Below are 24,655 nucleotides of genomic sequence, written 5' to 3' on the forward strand. Positions count from 1 at the left end.
CTCTGTTGCTGTCTCTGTCTCTCTCTGTCTCTCTCCCCCTACAGTTGCTGCAATGATATTATTGCATGTGTGGTCTGGCAGTACAGGCTGCTTTTGTAGGTATCTGCACATGTGCATGTGATGGTCTCTGCACCAATTAGTGGCCAGCATTTAGTAATTGCATGCAGCCTGCTGTGTGGTAATTGCAGTTCTCACTGTGATTTCAGGACACTGCTATAAAACGATAGGTTAGGTAGGTGTAGGCCTTTCAGTTTTGCAAGGTGGGGACCATGCTGGTTTGCTGTGGACACTGTTGTGTGAGTCAGAAGGTTGGTATATCTCTCATATCTAACGCTGTGTTGTAGCCACTGAAATGCATGTTGTACTGAAACCTGACTGTTGCTTCTTCCGGTTCACTCTTCTCAGTGAGTATGTTAATTCACACCTGCTAATGCTAACACCGTTTACATGGGAGTATATACTTACCTGTGGGATTTGAGGATTAACTCGTATACAACAGTAGTTCTTGCAATGTGTTGCTATGGCTTTTGTATTTTCCCTTTACATTCACTCACTGAATGCTTGATATTTGTCTTTACTGGAATGTGTTGCTATGGCTTTCCTATTTTCCATTTACATTCACTCCTTGTAATGCATGATATATTTCTTTCAGCACTAAGCTCTTATATGTTTGCTGTGGCTTGGTGGCACTTCATGCAGTCTGGTGAGCCGAAAGTCTGGGGTTTGACACTTACAGGGTATTTTATTTTGCTGCTGAGCAGTAATAGGGCCTTGTCATACAGAGTGAATAAGGCACTTTTAAACAGTTGTAAGCAGGAAGCAGGAAGTCAGTGGGGACACCAGCTAGGGATGTGCAGGCTGGGTGTAGGGAAGGTCCATAGCTGCACATTTCTTTAACTGCAATAGCTGTACATATGTTTGACATTTGCTGTGACATTTAAAACCTTCCACCCCTGAGAGAGGGGTGAGGACAACTAAGTATATTGTACTAACAATTATGAATATCAGGCACATGCAGTGCTTGTGAACTGCTATACTGTCATTAGTATGTTAGATGGCTACATCCTTTGATATTTCTGTGTTGTACTCCTACATAAGGGCATGCTTGTGGAAGTAATTCTACAGCTATTCGCAGAGTGTTTAACAGCAGACAGGCTGATATGCCTGTGTGTTTCTGACACTTCCAGGCCTGAGATACTCTCAGGTATATATTTGACCAGCCCCAGGGAAAGGTACATATCAGTGGGATACACCCGTGATATATTTCAGATATTCTGCAGTTGTGACTGTGGGGTATTTTGAGCATATGTGTTACTACACCATTTCTGACATGCAAGTAGTGTCTACTTTAACTTATTGACAGTTACCATTACGTGGAATTCCCCACCTTTCTGCCTACTGTTAGTACATTTCACAGGGAGTCAGTGGGGCACAGGTAACAGATGTTTGCAAATCAGGGACATCCCTGTAAATCAGTCACAGTTGGGAGGTCTGGTCTCTTACCTATTCAAATATGGCAGTGTTTATCCTGCTCTGATACTGTGTGGGGTTTGTAAGGTGCTACTGTAACATTATTACCTACTAGCGTGGCTGTTTCTCTTCTCACACTAATGTAATGCAATTCCACAAGAATTGCCAGTAAAGATACACAGAACAAGCTTTGTGTAATGACCTTCCTATTTTCCCTTTACATACACTCCTTGTATTTCTTGATATATTTCTTTCAGCACCAAGTTCTTGTATATCTTTTGTGGCCCAGTGGTAATTAATGCCGCCTAGTGTTTCCAAGGTCTGGGGTTCGAGACTGAGAGGGGTATTTTATTTTGCTGATGAGCAGACTAAAGGCATTGTCATACAGAGTGACTAAGGCACTTTTAAGCAGTTGTAAGCGGGTTTGCGTAAGTTTGTGTGACGCTTAGCTACACTTATCTATGCTTAGCTAAGCACACATAAGCGCACACCCGCTGACTACTGCTTAAAAGTGCTTACTCCCGCTAACACCCGCGCTAATTTCTTTTAAAGAAAAGAAAATGAGGAAATAGGAAAGTGGTGAAAAAGGGGGCACAAAGATGGAAAGACAGTAGGAAAACCAGCTCGGGATGTGCAGGATGGGTGTAGGGAAGGTCCATAGATGCCCATTTCTTTATCAGCAACAGCTGTGCATATATTTGAAATTTGGTGTGAAATCTGAAACCTTCCACCCCTGAGAGAGGGGTGAGGATAACAAAATATGTTGTACTGCCAATTAGAATTATCAGTTTACATGTCCATCGGACATGTGTGCGAATTGGGCAGCTATGTACGGGGCGTAATTTTTTTGTGGGAACAGAGTGCCCTTTTTTTTTTTTTTTCAGGTGAGAGTAGAATGTGAGGTACAGGAAGTAGGTATATTTGGGGAGGTAGGTTGGGGAGGTTAACAGACAAGACAAACAAGATGCATACAGGGCAGAGTATGACACATGTGGGGGTAAACACAATTGACGGGGACGGATGTTTGGATATTGCGAGCCCATGAGCCCACAGATGGCAACAGTGGAACTGAAATCCCCACCCATGGGCAGTTACCACTGTGCCCTCACAGCCCTGGCCTGGGCTGTGAAGGCGCAGTTACCACTGCACCTTCACAGCTCAGGCCGCGGCTGTCCTGGGGGCTGGATAGGATGGGCAGGCACACCCATGAGTTGCGCCACTCTCGCCTTGAGCTGGCATAGGGGATCAGTCACAGAACGCCTGATCTCACTATGCACCACAGACCAGACCCTATAGAGGGTGAGTGGAGGCTCTACTCCTGCCATGCTTGCAGAGGGGGGGTGAGCCCCATCCCCTGCAGCACTACCACCTGAAGGTGGCACAGGGCCACCGGAGGAGGAGGTCCTGGCCTGGGCACTGGTGCCAGGTGCACTCGCCAGCTGAGGTGGGTCCGCTGGAACCCGCCTTCCCTGTTGTCCTATGTTTAGCAGTATTTTATGGCATTTTGGGTTAGTAACAAACAACACCATTCAAAATTAGTTGAAACAGCATGCATCAGTATTCCCATTAACCAAACACCCATGAATTCCGAACATTGAGCAGCAAGCATAACACATGCATATTTAGAACAACAATGCACATTCCAACAGCATGCAGGGTTGACTGGTGGCAACAGGCCATCAGGTTTGGATATGTGAACAGGGCACATGCATCAAGGTACATGCAGATATGTATGAACCAACCGGACAAATGTCCATGGGAATTAATTGTGAATACACATACCCGGTTTGGTGTGGAATGGCATAATTTGTGAAAATAGGGTAGGGTGGAGAAATATTACATTAACAACTTACACTACCTATACATATACTGTACATTCCTAGTAGATGCAGATATATATCCCCTACATGTATTAGTACAGTTTCCTGTATGTAACCTTAGGAATGTTAGTGATGGGGATGTTACTGCTACATTAATATACATTCCATTTTTATTCATATATGTTCATATCTGGCTGTGTTCAGGTACAGCATCCTACTACATTTGATTTATATGGGTCTATACAACTGTGGATGTTCAGCATTTCATACAACCATACTATCTCCATAATGCAAGGGTACAGCAACATATCCAAATTGTGGGACAGACACAGTCCAGGTTCTGTACTTTATTTAAGACATTACACTCTTTGGTTGTGGCTGTCTCATCATTTCATTATGTAGTGACTGCAGTATACCTTTATTCCAGACTTATTACAGCTTTCTTGGTAGCTTCAAACTGTCTTTCTCACACTCTCTCACTTATTTTATATTTACATTTCAGAATGGTACTTAATTCTAGGCTTTATTAACATTTATTACTGGTTACAACAATCCTTTCTAGCTGACTCACTTATTTCATATGGCAGAATTTACAAGGATGTATTCGACACTTGTCTATCCTTTGTTGATTGATTACCACTCATTTTCAGGCTGAAGCAGTTATCTGATATTACAATACAGGTGGAAACTCTATTTGAGACTTGTTTAATTTTTATTACTGGATTGCAATACACTCTTTTCCAGGCTGCATCACTTATCTAATCTAACAATACTAGCAGAATTTTTATTCTAGGCTTATTTCACCTTTATTACTGGGTTACAACACTGAACTCTTTTACAATCTGTGTCACTTATATTCTATTACATTACCAGCTAAATCATTACTAACCTGCCTGGTGGCGAAACCTCAGCAGCCTATCAGCATAGGCTCGCCGATTCGCAGAACGAACACCTGCAGCTGTAATATAAATGAAGGAATATTGGAACATACCTCTCCATACTATAGGCTAGGATAGCATTTCTTACATATGTAATTACATGGATACTTACTCAGTAGTGGGGCATTGGGCATTTGGCGCGCCTCCTGGATCCAATGGTTCAGTTGGTCCTCATTACGTCGCTTCAGGTCCGCATGGTGGTGATGGACCTGTTCACCAGTCCTTGGAATGCCTGTGGCACTGGTGAGATCATGTGCCAACCAGTTCAACGCCTCTGCCTTATACGCTCCCCATTGAACCTGGCCCTGCATGAGTTGTGCTTCATGATCATGGACTAGGAGCCAAACCATATATTTTGACTCCTCAGCACCCCACCTATGTGCTCTAAAGTGATTTCCCTCTCCTGCACCTGCCATCCTGACTGCAAATGGGTACCACAATCAGTTATGGTGTGTATTCCCACCTATGGAGCTTATATATGCCGTTTTCCCTGCATTTATCTGTGATTGGCCATTTTGGATATTTATCAGCTTAAAGCAAACCTGCTTTGTCATGGTTCTATTTTCATTCATTCCTATATATATGCTAATACTGTATTTCTCAGTATAACTGTCATGGCTTAGTGGTTCAGTACTTTGACTATGATGCACACTATCCTGGGTTTGACCCTTGGCATTGCTTTTTTTATTTTATTACTGTCTAGACAGGCTAGGAGGTGTGTCTGTGTAAAGGCGGCTTTGATACAGCTTACCCAATGTTGCCCGCCGGTAAGCTGGTTGGCGCGCTACACAGCTCCGCTCAAACGGCTTACGCTGGGTAACGCATTATTTAGCTATGAGCACTCATATTACACTGTGTGAAGCACTGCTGAGCTACGGGCACTCGTATTAAACTTGTTAAAATGCTGCTCACCTCTGGGCACTCATATGCAGCTTGTTAAGGCACTGCTCAGCTATGGGCAATAATAATCCTTTTTTTATAAATTATTCTGTCGGATTTCTTCACAAATACATGGCCCATTTCATTACATTTTACTTAAATTATAGTTATGTGTATATATCTTTATATCTATATATCTATATATATATATATATATATATATATATATATATGTCAGGGGATTGTTTCATACTTATTTAAATAAAAATGGTGAATGATGTTGTGGGGGCTCGAACCGTGACTACCTCCTCTTTGGCCAACGTCTCTACCGCTACGCTATTGCTACTTGGCTTAATTTGCATATATAGGATCTTATATGCTTTCCAATGTCTGCTAACTGCGGTTGAGCAAAGGGCACACCCGCGCAAACGAGCGCAAATGCGGGCAAACATTTTTGAAATTATAAAAAAAAATAACAATGCTATTTTTATGTTTTACACATTTTCAGTAGGATTTAGTCTGTGGGGATGTGTGGTGTTGTGTTGCTTGACATTTCTAAGGACTCGCTCATGGGTGTTTACTTTCAGGCCTCTGACTCTTCTGGGTGCATGTCCCTTTGCAGTACTCGGCATTCGGACATGCCCCTACTTTCCTACATGGACCGTGTTAGCCTAGGGTATGATTCAGCATGCCCTCATGAATATGCATAGCATGCTGACATCATACCGTTCAACTGCAGCCTCCGAGTAAGACATATTAAGTCTTACACGGAGGTTTCGTGAATCCGGCCCAATGTCTTTGTATAATGCCTCCGTGCCACCCTTCCATGATTTTCTGGTATCCTGATTTTTTTCTGATGTACTGTGCATGTATATGGGACTTGTGTTCCCTCGCTTATGCAGTATGTCAGTGCTGTGCAGAAGCAGCAATGGAGAAAGGAAGATTTCTGTTGCTTTTTTGTTTTTCAAGAGACTTTTTACATTCAGGAGTGCTGGGGCAGACAAAATAAAAGGATTATCATGTAGTTTCGTACCTGATTATCCTCTTATTTTTGTCTGCACCATCTCCCTTGTTCATTTCAGGTCTTTCATTTCCTTTTTTTGTGCAAAAAAAGAAAGAAAAGTAAAAAAAAAATATGACATATACTAATGGAAAAAAGTCTGGGCATTTTCCATTAGTATATTCTTGGAATTACAACTGGCATGCTGGTTGCGCTGGCCAATCAGCGTGCTTGTTTTTGAATGTTAATGGCCAGTCATTGTATAATATTCAATACACCTATTCTGTGGGATGGAGTATTAAAAGTAATAAAGTGATAAGCACTTTTATAGAAAGTTCCAAAACATGCATTAAGCCAAGAATATATAAAATATTTTTTGCTGTATTTGCCTGCTTAAAATTGCAGTTCAAACAGTATGAGTCATAACTACTTGTATATATTACGTAAGGCAATGAATGACGTATTACTGTCTCCTGTAATTGCTTTTAGCTGTATTATAATGAATCACAGTCAGCACTAACACAGCAGTTTAAAACTGTGCAGTATCTCAGGGCACTCAAAGCACGGTTCTCTTTAGTGAGGCTACTTTATGTTCCTGATCAGTCTGAGAATGATTTCTTAATGGAATCACATTTAAAAGTTTAAACTTCCTAAGTCTCTTCTTTTATTTTGTGGTGATAGCTTTCAACTAACAGCACACCCATGGCATTAAACAGTAAATGCTTTATAACACTCTCAAATGTTTCCGACTCCTTGAATCTGTAGGTATGTCTGTCTCTTGTCTTTTGGGTTATTTTTATAAGGAGGGTAGCAATATTAATGTGTTTATACATCTCTTGCTTTCTCTGCAGCATACATGACTTTAAGAATAAAACTTAATATCTGTGAACCAAAAAGCAAGGTGCAGCACACCAATTACCATAAGTCCTAGTAACAGGCAGCTTTCAGATGAAATATATCTTCCATTTTCTGTATGTCTCTTTCACCGTACCTTCCAAAGTCCTTGACTCAAGTCTTCTATAAGCATCAGGTGTAAGAAGTAGCATTGCAACACCAAGCTTTTTACACCTGGGATTACTTTACGCCACAGCTTTTTTTTTGTATTTTTGTGACTTGTCTGCACTTACTTAATATGTAACACTACTGATATTTATTTAACTCTTTAACTTCCCTGGTATTAGAAATGTTCTGAACATCTCTTGAATTATTTCAGGCTTTCTTTATTCTGAGTTTTTATGTTGGTATGGTGAAAGAGGATCTAAATCTCCTATGTCCTCCCTCCTGTGCTATGATACAGGTATTGAGGACACTCTGGCCTCTGATTCTCCACCAGAGGCCCTGACCTTTGTATATACTCTTTCACTTAAGAAGGAACATTTCCAATAGGATCCGCCACATAACACAAGCACTCAGGTCACTCCAAGGCAAGTACAAATATGACTCAGTCATTGTCCATGCTGATGTGAATGACCTGAGACGTACCTCCCTGGACTACATGAAAAGAGACATAGAGGAGCTCTCTGAGTATGTAGCCCAGGCCGGTATGACCCTGACCTTGAGTAGCATCTTACTCTCACCAAGAATGATGCCACAATATGAAGACAAGATGATCAATTTCAACAATTGGCTTAAGTATTGGTGTCATTCAAAGGGGATCCAATGCCTGTCAGCCTGGGATGACATGCTTGACAAGCCACGATGCTTCGCTAGGGGCTTGCACCTGTCACCCCTGGGCTTTCGGATATTGGCAAAGGCTCTTGTCACCCCCATAGTGCCATTTTTAGGCAAAGCTCAAAAGACAAACTCACCTCCATAGGTATCACAAAGGATAAGAAACTAAGAGTAATGCTACTCAATGCCAGAAGTCTAAACCTCAAGATGCACGCACTCAAAACTCTCCTTAGCATGGAGAACATCGATATCTGTGCAGTAACAGAAACCTGATTCAAGGCTCCCGAGAGCACCCCAGCATTACCAGGTTATACCTCATACCATGCTTTTTGGCCCCAAAACTTGGACCAAACCACAAAAGGAGGGGGAGTATCAATATTCGTCAAAGATACCCACACCTCCAGGTTGGTGGCACAGCACGAAGCATCAGAGACTATCCATGTGCAACTAACAGTGGATAAAACTGCCTTCCAGTTTATAGCCTGCTACAAACCACTCTCCCAAACCCAGGAACCCCACTTGGCCTTTCTGAGAACACTGGAAAATATGAAGGTCTCTCCAAACACCATTATATTGGGCGACTTCAACTACCCAAACATAGACTGGGAGCATTACTCTAGCTCCAACACCCTAGCCCAAAGGTTCCTAGAATTTATAAACTCAAATGCTATGCAGCAACTTGTTACCACTCTCACAAGAGAGGAAAACATACTGGACCTGATCATCACCAACATGGGGACTCTATGCTCCAGACCAGAAGTGTATCCCTCACTGTTAACATCAGACCATAAACTAATCTCACTGGATATTCACATCCTGACCCCACCCCCTGCCCAGAAAACCACAGTGAAAAACTTCTAAAGCAAATTTCACACTCCTCAAAACCGAGGTGAAATCCTTAAAAGCCCCCGGGCCTGTGGAAAATACGTCCCATACCGCAGAATCCTTTATAAACACATTCTATGAACACCTTCAGGAATGCATGGATCATGCAATCCCAAATAAAACCAAGTCCCAATCCTCCAAAGGCAGGCATCCTGTTTGGTGGACCCCAGCTATAAACAAACTATACAATAGAAGGAGGAAACTACTACATGATAGAGCAAAATCCCAAAAAGGGAAGGCATCTCTGATCAGTATTAGCAAAAAACTATGGCACTCATAAAATCGTCTAAGGCCAGCTTCGAAAGAAAAATTGCACAGGACACTAAGGATAATCACAAGGCTTTCTTTAGTTATGTTAGGAACCAGGGTGGGAATTCCCAGATATGCTCAGAATTAGTCCAAAATGACAAAAAATACACACAACCCACAGACGTTGCCAACATCCTAGCTGACAGGTTCAGTGCAAACTTCTCCGCCCCCTTCCCACCAAAAGGGCAAATATCTATCCCAGCAGAAGGCTGTCCCCCTGACATCTCAGATGCTCAAGTAAGAGCCGCCCTCTCCAAAGCAGAAAACACAGCATCAATGGGACCAGACGGTGTCCTGGGCTGCGTCCTACATGAACTCCAAGAAGAGCTAAACCCAAACATAAAACTACTGTTCAATCTCAGCCTTACTACAGGATATGTACCCAAAGAGTGGCGTACAGCAACAGTGGTCCCTCTCCACAAAGGTAGTGCCTCAATGGATCCTGGAAACAATCGCCCCATAGGCCTGACTAGCTTGGTCTGCAAAGCTATGGAAAGGATCCTCATGGACCTCATAAATAAAGATATTGGGGACCTACAGACACTGGATCCTACCCACTTCGGCTTTGTTAAGGGCAGATCCTGCCTCTTAAACCTGATCGATTTCTTTGAACCAGTCACCAAGGCCATTGACGAGGGGAAGGTGGTCCACACAGCCTACCTGGACCTCGCAAAAGCCTTCAATACAATACTCCACTTGAGCATTACAGATAAGCTCACCAGCTTAAATATAAACCCCTATGTCACTAGATGGGTTACAAACTGGCTCAAAGACAGAACCCACATGGTTAGAATTGCTGGAGCCATGTCAGACTCCAAACCAGTTACAAGTGGCATCCCACAAGGCTCAGTCCTGGGACCTCTCTTGTTGGGTATATATTTCTCGGAGGTACAGGCCAACACGGAAGGACTGTGGCTGACCAAGTTCGCAGATGAATGCAAACTTGGCGCCATAATCGACTCTCCAGCTGACACAAGCTTCCTCCAAAAGGGCCTCATGGAAACAGACAACTGGTGCCAGAGCCATGGCCTCAAGCTAAATGCCAAAAAGTGTATAGTCATCCCCTTTGGCAAAAACAAATTGCCCACAAATTACCACATAGGTGGTAATCCATTCAGTATGGAAGAAGTAATTAGGGACCTGGGGACCCAAGTTGATAGCAATCTGTCATTTGACAACCACGTGGCCAAAGTGCTTAGAAAAACATTTTATATAGCCCACCTAATCATGAAGGGATTCACATCTAGATCAGGGGAGGTCATCATGCCTCTTTACTCATCCCTCATCAGGCCCATAATTGAATACAATGCCCCTTTTGGGATGTACCTTACCAGACACCTGCAGCAACTGGAAAGACCCCAAAAGTACCTCACCAGGAAGATCCAAGGGCTCAAACAGATGCCATATGCTGCCCTGTTAAAGAAACTCCAGGTCTACTCAGTGGCATACCACCTGCTCAGAGGCGATCTGTGCCTGACGTATAAACCATGTCCAACCCAGAATTAATGGACATGCTGCACCTCAGAAAATCCAAATCCCATCGAGCTACGCCCTAGAGAGACTTGAACCTCACCACTGAAATAAATAGGACATGCTGGAGGGACAGATTCATAACCCAGAGGCTCCCTTCACTCTGGAATAAAATCCCAGTCCAGGTTAGGCAGAGTTCCTCATTGACTCTCTTCAAGAGGAATCTTGATGAGTGGATGGAAGACCATAGGTTTACCCCGGGTATCACTTCTGTGTCACTGTTAGACAGAGGCACAGTATACTAACCTCATAAAAGGGCATAGCAAAATTCATTTAAAATGGGTGATGAAAGCCAAACACACTCTGGCTAGGCTTATAAATGCCCTAGGGCAGATAGCCTAGTATGAACCTATGAACCTATGAACCTAATAGCAAGTGCATAAGGCCTCGGCTTCCAAAAAAGGGGCCACTGAATTTTGGGATGCCCTCCCCCCACACACAAAAAAATATAGTATCTGTTCCTCCTACCAAGGAAGGCCTTCTTGGAATCAGGCTCCCAATCTCCCCACCCCAATAGACAGCTGACCATCTTTATAAGGTCTGTGATCCTCATAATTTTTTATATAAAATCCCATTGCAAGCCAGCACCAGTGAAGAAGGATAAACCCCCTAGTATGGCATACATGACATGAGCTTTCTTAGCAGCTATGGCATATGATGGCATTGCCAAGGAAGACTAGGTAATCCCTTACTGAGGGGAGAGCAGAGCAAGCCAGCCATATAGTAAACTGGTCACCTTGGAAGAGGAGCATGAATGCAAATATATAGCCCAGGGATGATTATTAAGCTCACCAAACTACAGATGGGTGGCATCCTTCATAGGGGGGTGTGGAAGTGGGTGCCTATGTTGGGAAAGCATTGTGAATTTCTACAGTGGTATGGATCACTAATCCCTCCAGCACAAGGATGAGGGTTGTTAGGCCATTAAAATGCGATAATTGCCAGAAAGTACCTTCATAGTTACCTAAAAGTGGCCTTCTTTGACAGTTGTTATCTCAGCTCTAAGTAAACCATCAGAGAAGGAACAAATTAGCTCTCTCTCATTGGATGGAAGCTTGATGGTCAGTAGGAACGGGGGCCAAAAGTCACATTAAAAAAATCCAATTGCAGATCCACACAATGTGTCTCTGGAATGTACCAATCAGCTAGACTGACTCCAGGCTGTAACACACTCACAAATAACAAGAAAACTAGTTTGGTAGACAGATATGGCAGGAAGGTGCATGCATCTACAAATCTGGCTTTTAGGGATCTAAATTGCCAAACCCACATTTTGAAATACGAAGACCATGTCCTTTAGCAACTGATGGACAGTTGTGAGGAAGTGCAGGATGAAACCAAGAAAGCTTTCCTACTCAAGCAAGTTCTTATCTTATTACAGCAAGAAAAGTGTGCCATAACATATGGCTATGATGCTGTGGATGCAGCTTCCAGGGCTGCTGCAGTTGGGTCAGTCCTGAGAAGACATTCTTGTTTAGGGATTCAGTTCTTCCCCAAAAATGTGAGGCCATAGCTGCTCCAACCCCCCACCCCCCATAGACAGCTGATCTTTGAACCTCATGCCTATAATGTATTCAAAAGGTTGGAGGATAAATGTCCCCCACTATATTTGGTACATGTTGGAGATGTGATAAATTGAAGAGAGGGAACATGGGAACATATATTTTCAGAATATACAGATGTATCCAGCCACACCAGTATAAGTCTGATATAAATAGAATAGTGAACAAGACACTAAGATGTGAGGATATACATGTTTTGACTGGGTTGGAAAAAATTAACAGGCTTACTGCTGACAAAGGCAATGGTCACCCTACTTTTGACAGTGGCTACAAAGTCTATAACTAGGAAATGGAAAAAAAGGCAGAAAAAATGAAGCTAGAGGCATTAAAAATGATGAATGAGATAAAAGTGATGGAATTAAAACAGCGATAAAAGTAAGCATAAGCTGTTCATACAGAAACGGTGTACTTAGGATAAAATAAATGCCAAAGATGGAGCTGGGGAAGAATAGGGCTATGTAGCTCAAGTAAAATGGAAACCACCTGAGGTGGTGGAAATTAGGCTGAGGAAATAACCTTCTCTGGATTGAAAGGATAGGCAGACGGATGACATTAGTCTGGACATATATATTGTAGACATTTATAAGATAGGTTGACAAATAATATTTCAAATAATGCAAATTTAATGCACGTTATATGTATAATGACTTAGCAAGGTGGTTATAGAAGTACACAGAACTAATTGTAGGATACGTGATATGAATCATAAAAACATCTAAGAATTGTTATTTTACAACAGACTGTGTTAGACACCATCATTGTGTGTGCTCCTTTTTACACCTTTTTCTTCTGCAAATGTAGTATATATAAGAATTATATTTTAAGGGACTATATTTTGGTCACAATATAGAAACAAACATTGCTCTTTTAAAAAAAAAATTGGGAGCAAGTGGAAGACCATGAAATTGTCAAGAATCCAAATAACATAAACATACTGTTGCTCAACACTGTGTGACTCAGCAAAAACTTCACTTCCTACAGGCACTGCTTACCCTGGTGTGCATCAATATATGCATTGTCACAGAGACCTGGTTCAAGATCATTGAGAACACCCCATGAGTGCAAAGTTTCAACATGTATCTCATGTTCAAGCCCACCATACTAGACAAAAGCACTAACGATGACAGTGTCTCTATTTTCGTACAACAACATTTTACTTCCAGGCTTATTACACAAAGAAATGACCTAGAACTCCTCCACATCCAACTTACCATTAACAAAACCCTTTATCACATCATAGCTAACTATGTTTTTTCTTCATCATATTGGGTTTTATAAAAAACATGTTGTTTGATACTATAGATACATTGATGATTTAATATTTTTATGTGATCGGGGGATGTCAAGGTTAATGATTTTTTAAGTGATTTACATAATCAGTTTGATTTATGTTTTGATCGAGTACAAAGAGGTAGGAAGGTCATCTTTCTAGATCTAGAATTGGAAGGTGTTGTAAATGTGGGGGTGAACACTAGAATACATAGGAAATTTGAGGACAGAAACCACTTTTTGCATGGTGGGAGCTGTCACCCCCCCACCATTTGATGACATCTTTACCTTATGGAGAATTACTTTGTATAAAAAGACTTTGTAATGAACGCAAGGTTCTTATGGTCGAGTTTATAAAGACTTGTGATCAATTTAAACAACTGGGCTACGACAGCTCTTGTATTCAGAACGCATATTATAAAGTATCCACTAATCAGCTAGCCAAGGAGGACAGGCATGATATGGCCAGAAATAATAAGTGGTATAGTAACATTAGAGGTAGACCTGGAAATAAAGAAAATAAAATTATGTATTTTGTTACAGAGTATACTATTTTTGCTGACATTATTTCTAATATTGTGAAATATTATTGGGACTTTTTATTTAAAGATAAGAGCTTAGTTGGGTTGCACCCTGATAAATTATGTTTTTCTTATAAGAGGGTCCGTAATGTGAAGGACATGTTGGTTTATAGTTATTATACAATGTCATCTCCGAAAAGACATGAAATGTGCATGCTGATTGGCCAATCCAACCAGCGTGCACATTGTAAATCCAAAGTAACCTACGTTACAAGTCCGACCGTTAAGAAATCATGCAGCCCTGCCTTTCTTTTCGGATATAACATTGTATAATAAACCTTCTATGTTAGCATCATTTTAAAAAATCTCCCTTATTTTAGGCCCATCCTTACAAATTTCTTCCGCTTTCTTAATTATTATTTTTTAACAAGAAACATTTGTATGACAAGCAAAAAGATGGGCCACTTGCAGATTACTATTTCTCTTTTCTTATTACGTAGAGCAATTAAAATAATTTCACTAAATATCAAAATAGCAGATCGTCCATTCTGTAGGAGAGTCTTTATATCAGAATACTAACAGACATAAATTAATTGCCTCTTCCTTGACAGCTTCGTCCATCACTGTGCAATCTGAATGCATTTCTGTGATGTCATATGACCCTAAAATTGGAGGTAACTAGACTTTGCTTAATTCTGTCATGTTGTGGGAACCTTAGAAACTTCAACATGGTGGAAGTAGAAGAAGTCCGATCTGAAGTAGCCCATGTATCAGGGTTTGTTTTTGGATCATTAATATTCCAACAGCATAACAGCGACTCCAACACACTGAGTATTTCAGATATTCTGAGATGCCCCTTAGGGGAGGTACAATTTATGTTAGAAATGTAAGCTTCAATTCACATGGCAAAGCTCTTCCTCTTTAGACAGACGTGCTAGATGCAACTTGAAGGACAAGTATTGTAGTATTTGAAGACATCGTTATAATGGAGAGGATGTAATCAACGTTTGATGCTGTACAGTGTTTTAACTAGTTGTCTCTCAGTTCTGGTGAAGGGTTGTACCACTAGATCAGGAAGAGCCATTTTCCAGATCTGACCGTAATGCGTGAAAAAAATAAAGTGTGCATCGTCTCAGGAAAATAGAGGGAAGGGTTTGCAAAGCTAGCACAAAAGTTGTCACAAGTTCTGGTATATAGGTTTGTTTCTAGACAGACGGGCAGAAATGTTAATTTTTTTACTGTAGCACCATCTTGTGTAAAAATAGTGCAGTACTTTAAGTATTGCTACCATTTACATATTCACAGTTTACAGTATAAACATTGGACAGTGTTAGTTCTCCGGATGAATGGTAGCAAATAACGCCTACTAGTAGTCAAACGGACAGCCCCAGTTTAATCACACTCATCTATTTAAAACTCCCCTCTATCATCTATAGTTGAGAAAGAAGTCGAGAAGTGTAGGTAGCTGAGTACCTTACAAGTGTCCCAGATTTTGCCTTAATTTTTAGCTCTTCCCTCTTAATCCCTTTGAAAATGAATGCCTTTTGGAGAAGAGTGGTGGATAACACTTATTATACAATGTCACCTCCTATTGTTTGGAATATAATTCTCAAAAGTTCAAGATAAATCAGAGGGGCTGTGGCTAACTAACTCAAAGTGTGGATTATTTTATCTCACAAAAAGTGGAAGAATACAAAGTAAGCAAACAACAACCTAAATAACAGCAACACAAACATAACACAACACAAAACTAACATCATTGTATAATAGCAATAACCCACAGTTGGGTGTAGGTAATGCTGGATTTACCCACGATTGGCATTGTTTGGTCACTCGGGCTTCACCCTCATGACCAAACCACGCCAACCATGGGTAAATCCAACATTACCCACACCCAGCCATGGGTTATTGCTATATTATACCACACCTGTTCTATATAGGAACAGGGATGTGGGAGAAGTTGGTACTACTCCTTGTAAGCATTGTTCTGGTTGTACACATGTAGTTCAATATTTTGACAGAATTAATAATATGATTTATACACCTAAGGAGTTGTAGCACAGAAGGGGTAGTATATGCCCTGAAGTGCTCGTGTAATCTTTTTTTTTACATAGGAGAAACAAAAAGAACATTTAGAACTAGGCTTCTAGAACATCTGAGGGACATAAGGAATCAAAGAGTGGAAAATTTAGCTGCCATGCACTTTTCTTTGTGCCATAATGGGAATGAAAAACTTTTTCAGGGTACCATATTGGAAAAGGTAAAAACATGTTTTTATGGACAGTGACTTAAAACAAAAGCTACTTTTTAGAGAGTTTATTTATTTTGAAATATGGTACTCTGGGAGACAAAGATTGCCGCCTTTCTATAGACACTGTACATCTACAGCTCTCCAGTTACTCGCAAGAATAAGTAACCCTGAGGATATACTACAAGTCTTTTTGCATTAATTACCGGATATAACTATTCTACTACAACCAAACTACGACTGAGAATCAAAAGAATGAAGGAAAAACTAATTAATTTCACAGGATTAAAGCTGATTGTCTGCCTGACTTTGAAGAGAGCTATAAACAAAGGATCTATCTGATTTCTGTTTCAAGATGTCAAAACTGGACAAAAATATGGACACAACAACAACTAAAACTAAATTATCAACGCTGATGTCACCAGAGAAAGACTCTACATTTAAAAGACAGAAAACTGTAAAACCACAAGATCTTTTAAAAACAGGAGGAACAAACCAACTGGATCAGCTAGCTAACATGGAGGATATTAAAACAGCACTGTTACCCATACAAGAATCTTTAAATGCACTTTCAAACCAGATACTTGCTTTTAATGCCACATGCAGTCAAATTCTCGACAGAATAGATAAATCTGAGGCTAGAATATCCAATAATGAGGACAGAATAACATTTCTTACAAAAAAAAACAGATATTCATGACCTGGACATTCAAACTATGCAGACTAAGATCCTGGATTTAGAGGCAAGATCCAGAAGAAACAACATAATTATTAGAGGAATCCCGGAAAATATTCAATATAATGATCTAATGCCTACCATTACACAGATACTGGAAATATTGTTCGAGGACTCAGGTATGGCTAAGCAAATAGTCATAGAAAGAGCACACAGAGCTCTCAGGGAATCACAAGCATCAAATATTCCTAGACCGGTTTATGTCAAAATTCTGAATTACCAGGATGTAAATAAAATAATTCTAACTATGAAAAAGAAAGGAGGTTTTGTAATGTGGCAAAATAACAGAGTTTCTATGGGTCAAGATCTACCACTGCAAATCAGACAAGCCAGACAAGCATTAGCCCCTTACTGCAAATTTCTTATTGATAAAAATATAAAATTCCAGATGAAGTATCCAAGTACATTAATCTTTACATTTGATGGAGCCAAATATTCTATTTCTACAAAAAAGGAAGCAAAACTCACCTTTTTGAAGACTTTTAAATCCCTTCCAACTTTAGAAGCTTAACTGGAACATTCAGTCTGTGTACAGCAATACAGATTCTGGGATTCCATGTCTACTATACCTCAAGGCTTCAAAATCCTTTGTTTGCTTCTTTTTTCTCACCAGGCCCCCTGTTAATCATTAACCAGTATTTTCTTACAGGTCCACCTTAAATCCGAAGATTTCATGAACTCCTGCAGCCTCGACGAACTGTGTGTGTCTGTGAGTCAACAGGAAGTCATAGAAATGCTCCCGAGGGTCCGCTTTCATTGTGGCACTTCCGGAAGTCCGTCCACATAATGGGTCCCCCTTCGAGAACTCGAAATCAAGATTTTTATACCAGGAAGTAGCCAGAGCTTTGTGGAGCCAGGGGAAGCTTTTAGAATTGCAAAACAAGGCTCCTGGACTATTTTAGAGAGGTTTGACTTTTATTTTGTATAAAGAAATGTCAGCTTATTCAGGTAAGGATTTAAACTGGGCTGTAACATATGGTTCAACAGAATAATTTAACTACAATGTTAGAAACAATATAAAGTTACTACAGTTATTCTATTTTGGTTCTAGATAGTGTGCCTGAAGATAGAAATGCAGTTATAATTATATACTATTGATATGTTTGCTTTTCTGCCTTTGAAATGACTGTTATATTGTTTATGTTACTACAAAAAAAAAAAAAAAAAAAAACTTTCTCCTTATTAATGCTATGACAATCTATATGTGTTAACATGTATAATTCATTCTCCTATTCCTAAGGGAATGGAAGGATATATATTTTATGTGGTTCTAGAGATTCTGTGCATTATGTTAGCTATATATTTCTTACAGTATTACTACATTAATGGTGAAAAAAAAATTTTACTGATGTTGTTTTTATCAATGCTGCTGTTAACATGTTATACTTACCTAGGCAAAGTTAGATAAGACAGTTAGTTATTCTAGGATAATATAACCAATTATTTAATTAATAATGTATGTAAATCATTAGAGGGTAGAATAAGAAATTGGTATGTAAGACATAACAGTGTGTTAACTAACTAATGTGTTCAAGAGCTGTAGATAGGTACTAGTGTTTAATGGGGAATGTGTAGGTTAGTTTTTGTAGGGTTAGTTGTAGTTATCATAGGTTTTGTATATCTTGTTAGGGTGTTATTATATAATAGTCATTTAGGATTGATGTATACCAATAGAAGTCTAAACAGTGTTAAAAACCTATGTTTGTCCTGGTCCAGGAGAATAGTGGATAGGCACTGGTTAGGGATGGGGCATTTTGTTTGCTTCCAGATATTTCAAAATCTGATATTATACCGGAATCTAGTATCGTTTTTCAAATTCAACATATACACTAACATTTTAAAAGTATTTTTATGTGGATAATAGACTCATGGAATGTTAAAGGTTTCCAGAATCTGAAAAAGGAAACTATTTTTCATTTACTTCTTCAGTCAAAAGCACCATTTATTTTGTTACAAGAAACCCACTTGGCTAATGATCAATGGACTGCCATTAAAAATAAAAAATGGATCAGGGAGGTAATAGCTTCGGAAGGGACAACTAATAGTGCAGGTGTAGCAATAATCATCAAAACTCAGTTCCAAGAGAGAATTTTAGATTTTAAAATGGATAAAGAAGGAAGATGGTGTTATGTCATTTTTATAACAAAATTTTACGATAAACCGGTGATTCTTCTTAATATATATGCCCCATGTACCAATCAGCAAACCTTCATAACATCACTTTACTTTATTTTAAACCAATATAACAATTATTATATAATAATAGGAGGTGACTGGAATACATACCAAGACCCTAAACTAGATAAAACAAGTCCCCATAGATCTTATAATTTTTCAGGCAGTGATAGCACTGCAGGAACTTAAAGCAGATTTTAAACTTTATGATCCTTTTAAATATAATAAGGACCAAATGAATCCAAATAACTTCACATTTTATTTGAGCTGTCATAAAATGTGGTCCAGGATCGATTTATTTTTAATATCAGATACACTAATGTGTTTTGATCCCTATATATACATACAAGCTCGTTATTTGTCGGATCACTTCAGGATCACATTAACCTTTAAGAAAGATACTTGTCATAAATTGCATGTTAGGGGTTATAATTGGACATTAAATCCATATCTATTGCATAAAGAGGATGGATTAAAAGAAGCTCAGGAGTTTTTTAATCAATTATTAAATAATCTTTTAGAACACCGACATCCGTCAGACATAGAATGGGCAACTACCAAAGCACAAATTAGAGGAATGTTTATCCAAAAAGCTACTTTCTACAAGAAATTACAAGTGAAAGATATGCATGACTTGGAATCAAAAATTAAATTATTAGATCAGGAATTAATTAGAAATTATAGTAAACAAACTGAAACGGAATTATTAAATTGTCATAAGAAACTTTTTATTACAAAACAGTAAATTATCATTTCATGAACAAAAAATGCTGGTAAAATACGCTAATCACATACAGACCCCGTCAAAAGCACTAGCACGTATTATTAATCAATCGAAGTCACCTTCCCAAATCCCTGAAATATACTTCAACAATAAAACATACACCAATACGGAAGATATCATAAAGGTTTTTGAACTAATATTTTCAGAACTATATGGTGAACAACAGGATGTAAATCCAAATAAGAATAATAATGATTTTCTTCAGAAAATTATATTTCCAAAGATTAATGATGAGCTTCATATGAACCTAATTAAACCTATTTCTTCAGAGGAAATAACTGATGTTATCAAGAAATTGAAGCCATACAAAGCTCTGGGACCGGATGGTTTGACTACAGAATTTTATAAAACTTTTAGCGATATTCTGGGGAAAATACTGTCAGTGGTCTTTAACTATATTATTAACAATAAAATTACTGACCCACACTTTAATGCATCAAAAACTATTCTCATACCGAAAGAAAATACTGATCGACAAAACCCGGATAATTATAGACCCATCTCACTTTTAAACATAGATATGAAAATTATGACATCGATTTTGGCTAACAGGTTGAAAATGGTAATTAACCCTATAATATCTGATGAACAAGCCAGTTTTATGAATAGCAGACAAACTATAGATAATACATTAACACTGCATACAATGATTTCTCATGCCACCCATAAAAACCATAATCTTTACGCACTTATAATTGATGCACAAAAAGCATTTGACAGAGTGAACTTAGAATATTTATTTGACATTTTAACATGCTTTAACATACCGCAAGAATTCACTTCAACTTTAAAAAAAATATATAACAATCCTTATACAAATCTAGTCATTAACAGGAATCTTTCAAAAAGAATTCAAATTAAAAATGGTACCCATCAAGGCTGTCCTTTATCTCCCTTGTTATTCAATTTGTATTTGGAACCTCTATTTTTGCACATTAAACAAAATATCTATCATAATGCTCCAAGGATTTATGGTACGAAGATCACAATGGCTGCTTTTGCAGATGATTTGAGTATTTATTGCACAACACCTGTTTCGGATACTAATAAAATATTAAAGGCAATAGAAGAATTTGCAAAAATTTCCAATTATAAATTAAATTTAAAAAAAACTAAGATATTCCCATAAAAGACACCTACACCTTTTTCACTATTACCATTAGTAGGGCAGGTAAAATCAGAATAAAAAATAAAATACTTAGGAGTGGTTTTCTCAACAGACAACAGAGATTTTTATCTCAATAATGTTAAGGTTATTTGGGAGCAGATAGTATCTGACGTGAAAAGATGGGATAATCTGAAATTACCAATAATGGCGAAGACTTCAATTATTAAAATGAATATACTTCCTAGATTACTATATATTTTTAGAGCATTACAATTTCAAATCTACAAAAAATTCTTCAAACAGCTTCATACAGAACTAGCTAGATTTCTATGGGAACCTAGAAAAGTTAGGATATCGTATGATAAATTGATGGCTCCAAAAAATAGGGGAGGGTTGGATCTACCTAATTTTGAAACATATTATTTAATAATAAACACCAATAGACTTTTAAGAATAATTAACTTTGATGGGTGTAACTCGAAATGGGTTCCCAAATGGCTGGTTCTTAATCATAAACATGTCAAGGAATTGGATATTAATTGCAAGGCATTAACTTTTTTAAACAAAAATACTCTTAAAGTGTACTTCGTGTTGGAACATATCAAAACATATATAGTTTCAGTACAAAATCTTTTTAACTCATTAAATCTTTTGCAAAGTATGATGATTCTTCAACCATTTCACAAAAATCCAAATCTGAAAATTGGTAACCAGCTGATAGACCTTAAGAAATTCCCACATATAATTAATTTAACCTTACTTGATTTATATCCTTTTTTAGGTGTCCTGATTCACAATATTTTAGAAGAGCTGAATCTCCCCAAATTTTATCTAATTATAATAAGACAATTAAATGACCAATCAATAAGTTACCTTAGTAAAGGGAATGACATAATTAAAGAAGAAGATTTAAACATGTGTCTGAACTTGTGGCAAACCCTTACACAGGAATGTAAATATATAACTGCAGCATATGGTTTGATTAAAGAAATAAAATATAATAATCAAATATTAATTTCCAAATACTGGAGAGAGAAATTGTTGATGATTGAAGAAAGTAAAATACTAAAAGCAATTCACTTAACCATAAAATCTGTGTCCCTTCAGAAGCTATTATTTACCCAATTGATGATATTTAATAATGCATATTATGCACGTCTCACTCTACACAAATTTAACTCAAAGAACTCACCAAAATGCCCATATTGTATAGATCAAATGGCCGACCTCCTACATATGTTTTGGAGTTGTAAATGTATTTTCAAACTCTGGAATTCCTTGAAACTTCAACTACAAAAAATGGGATATCAACATTCCACACTCTCCTGGGAATTTACGATTTTGCATATTCCACCACCCAACTTGGAAAGAACCCAAAGAATTATACTAGTCAATATTTTTTTGTTGATGAAGTTATATATAGCTTCCAATTGGTTGAACCCTTTACAGACATCATGGCAAAATTTCAAGATAGTAGCCACCAAACATATTCTAGCACATAAATTTCTAATTAGTGATCATAAGAAAAATGTAAACAATACAAAAATATGGGAACAAATCTTTAACATTGTATTAGCTTAAAGTTCCATTCCACTATTCTCCAGGAAAAACTGAATAACTGTTGAATTTTATTGAGATAAGTCTTATATGGTTACTAGTTCTTTTGTCTTCATTATTTTTTTTTAGGTATGTATAATGATTCTATGTAACTGTTGGAAGCATTCATGTACATATTGTAAGTAGTTGGTAGTACTGTATTAGTTGTTTGGAAAAAATAAAATAAAGAATTATTATTGAAAAAAAAGAAATATGGTACTCTGACCCCTAATGGCCTAAATTTAGAATGCAATTGGAAAGTGTTTCTATAAAGTACAGGGCTCTTGAACTGAATTGTTTTATTTTACTTGATTGTTTTTTTATTTGATTGTTTAATTTAATTATTTTTATTGGTGGATTTTTTAATGCAGTGATGTATTTAATTGTATGCTGATGTTATGCTTTTTGACTCTTGAAAGGCCTTTTTGGCCGAGGAGCTGGAGCTTGTATTAGTTTTTGTACATTTTACATTAAACTTTGGGTCTTTTCTACTGGCTTTGGTCGTTACTTAACTATGTAACCCCTTCTATGCCTCAGACCTCCCTCAGTCCATACATCCAACCAGATTAGCATGGAGCCCTTATGCATTAGGCCAAGCACCATTTTACTAGGGAACTTCAAATACTCCTCTATCAAGAGATGTCTGCCCTTCACAAATCCAAACTTCTCTGGACCAGTTAGTCTGTTCCCCAACTAGGGGAGACAATATTGTGGACTTGGTCTTCACCATTATGAAATTGCTCTGTTCCCTTTCCTCTCCCCCTCTCTAGTCAAATCAGACCATAAATCTGCCACATTCTTCATAAGACTGAAATTAAAAGCAATTTCAAATACCTCAGTAGTTAGAGATTATTTGAAGTCTAATGTACTAAAACTGATTGGTGATTAGGCTAAATTCAACATTCTCCTTGAGCCAGATGACCCAGCTGTATGCAGAATCCTTCACTGCCAAATTTTATGCACATGTGAATAGATGCATAGATCCATCTGCCCCCCCCCAAGTAAATCTAGTAACACATTCACAACCTTTTCCCTCATTTTTATACATGGGGTCAGGGTGTTGCATGAGTAGTGACAATCATCTAGAGCCAATGTTCACATCTCCAGAAAATGGTGGAATCCAAATGTAAACATGATCTACAATAAAAGAAAAAAAAACTCATTGTACACAATAGTAAACAAAAATGCCAGAAGATGCTGGCTAAACATAACAAGGAACTATAGTCCATGATCAAATCAACAAAAGCTAGATAGGAGGTAAAAATAGCAACCCAGGCAAAAGACAACTATAAGGCCTTCTTTAACTAATTTAGAAAGTTCAGAAACAAAGCCCAGCACTCCAGAGAGTGAATAGTAAATGATATCACATCCTCAGACCTTGAGGAAACAGACAATCTACTAGTGGATTCATTTTGCTCTAACTTCACCCCACTACATTTCCAGATCAAATGCAGCCACAAATCTTAAAAGAACAAGTCTCCAAAGCACCTTCCAAGGTGAAGAACCCTGCTTCTATAGGACCAGATAACATACCAGGCTACCTACTGGTCAGCCTTAAACACAACCTGTCAAATCCCCTACAGATGCTATTCAATATCAGCCTCCAAACAGGTTTTGTACCAGACGAATGAAGGACAGCAGCAAACCCCCCACCCCCACTTTACAAAAGAGGGGTGTCCTGGGTAATTATAGATCCATAAGTCTAACCAGCCTCATCTGTAAGGCTATGGAGAAGATCTTTATGGAATGATTAAAAAACGACATATGTAGCCTACAAACTCTTGATCCAGTCCACTTTGTTCTTGTCAAGGACAAAGCCTGCCTGCTTAAACTTGTTGACTTTTTCAAAATGGTTACTGGAGCAATGGATGAGGGAAAATCAGTTGCGTAATCAACTTACCATAGTTGTACATGTTCAAGCGTGGCCATTGTTATAGTCCTGAGCCCCTCCAATTATCCTCACTTCAATTGGGAGTACCGAGGGCTGGGATAAAAGCACAACCATCCCCCCATTTCATGTCCATACCTTGCCTGACTCCCCTCTATGTCTTGTTCTTTTGGTACTTCAAAAGGGTGCAGGATCTGCAGGTCACAGCCCTATACCCTTGCAAATTGTTTCTGGGGTGTTTTATCACTGATATTCATAGCAATCAT

Source organism: Protopterus annectens, chromosome 5.part0 (assembly GCF_019279795.1).
Source record: "Protopterus annectens isolate FY-2018-M chromosome 5.part0, PAN1.0, whole genome shotgun sequence".
In the NCBI taxonomy this organism is placed as follows: Eukaryota; Metazoa; Chordata; order Ceratodontiformes; family Protopteridae; genus Protopterus; species Protopterus annectens.